At 53.4% G+C, this 1,761-nt stretch overlaps 1 pseudogene; it reads left to right on the top strand.

Annotated features, from left to right (window-relative positions):
* Positions 1 to 1,761, top strand: LOC137660491 (ubiquilin-1 pseudogene; annotated as a pseudogene).

Below are 1,761 nucleotides of genomic sequence, written 5' to 3'. Positions count from 1 at the left end.
ATGTCTGAAAACAAAGGGACAGCGGAGACCAGTCAACCTGTTGTCACCATGGAGTCCTCAAACATCATCAAAGTGACTGTGAAGACCCTCAAGCAGAAGGAGCAGTTTGAGGTTGCTCAGAGCAGCACCATCCAGGAGTTTAAGGAAGAAGTTGCCAAGCGTTTCGGAACACTCCCTGATCTGCTGGTGCTGATATTTGCTGGGAAAATCCTCAAGGATCAAGAAACTTTGAGACAGCACGGAGTTCGCAGTGGGGTCAGCATCCACGTGGTCATCAGGTCCCAGAAGAAACCACAGGGCGGCCTGGCAGATCAAGGAAGAGCAACCACCCTGATGCAACCTGCCAGCCACAGTAATTCCAACTTATCCTGCTTGGGAAGCATTGCTGATCAGCAAAACCCGGGCTTGATCCATCCCAATGTGTCCGAGCTGTTGATGTCCAGCCAGGAAATAGTGGCCCAGACCATGGAGAACATCTTGTCTGAGATCCTCAGTTCAAGCCTGGATCTGAACACCATCAACAACAATGCGTTTTTGCTAGGGTTCCTCCTTGGGGTGACAGGTGTACACCTCCTAGACCTGAACTCAAGAGACGTGATGGGCTTGGTGAGTAGCATTCAAGAGCAAGACGCGTCCATGCACAGCTTGATAGGCGAGATGCTGCAGAGCACCTTTGTGGAGAACATCGCTGGCAGTACCGATCTTGTCAGGGATCTCGTCATGTCCACCCCTCATATGCAGCAGCTGGCTGAAGAAAACCCTGAGATTAGTCAGATTCTCACCAACCCACAGACTATCAGAGAAATATTAGAGGCCTGCAGAAGTCCTGCCGTAATGCAAGAGGTGATAAGGAACCACGACGTGGCCATGAACAGCCTCGAAAGCATCCCCGGTGGGTACAGTGCCCTGGAGCAGATGTACAGGGAAATCGAGGAGCCCATCCTGGATGCTGTGCAGGCACAGCTGGTCAACAACCCCTTTGCTTCCGTGGACAGTAACCCACCCCCACGTGGAGGCAGGCTACCAGCCCACACCGAAAACCGGAGGCCACTGCCCAACCCTTGGGCTCTGCAGTCCAACAGAGCCAGCGATAACGCAGATGACTGTGACGGCCAATTTACCAGCAGCAGTGCAGACAACGCTTTTGCCTTGCTGAGTTCATCATCAGGTGCAGTGGTCCCCAACTCGGGGGAGGTTCAGAGCATGGTTCAGCAGCTGACAGAAGACCTGGAACTCATGCACAACCTGGAGAGCGCGCTAACAAACCCCACCAGCCCAGCACAGGCGCTGCTGGACAGCGCTCGTATGTCAAGCGACGGAAATTCTCCACCTCAAGATCAATGGGCAGAGCAGCTGCCACCGGAGATGGAGAGCGCTGAGGTTTCATCCTTGCTGAGAAACCCCAGGGCGCTGCAGGCGTTGCTGCAGATCCAGCTGGGCTTACAGACCCTCTCAACAGAAGTACCAGATTTCATACTTAGCTTGGGGGACTCGCATCTGGAAGACATGGATGACTTGACACAAATCAGCGAGTCTGAGGGCGATGCAATTTTGGCGTCGGACGAGGATGAAGAAGAAAGCCAGATGGAGATGGATGAGGAGGGGCCACAGATCAGATTTAAGACACAAATGGAGCAGCTCAGTGCCATGGGCTTCCAGGATCAAAGTGCAAACTTGCAGGCGCTGATCGATGCCGAAGGAGACATCAGTGCAGCAATGGAGATACTGGCAAAAGCACCATCAGCAGACAAGATGGCGTAA

The sequence above is a fragment of the Nyctibius grandis genome, chromosome 2 (assembly GCF_013368605.1).
Source record: "Nyctibius grandis isolate bNycGra1 chromosome 2, bNycGra1.pri, whole genome shotgun sequence".
NCBI classification, from domain to species: domain Eukaryota; kingdom Metazoa; phylum Chordata; class Aves; order Nyctibiiformes; family Nyctibiidae; genus Nyctibius; species Nyctibius grandis.
The sequence above is the reverse complement of the archived record's forward strand: the minus strand, read 5'-3'. Positions and strand labels throughout refer to the sequence as shown.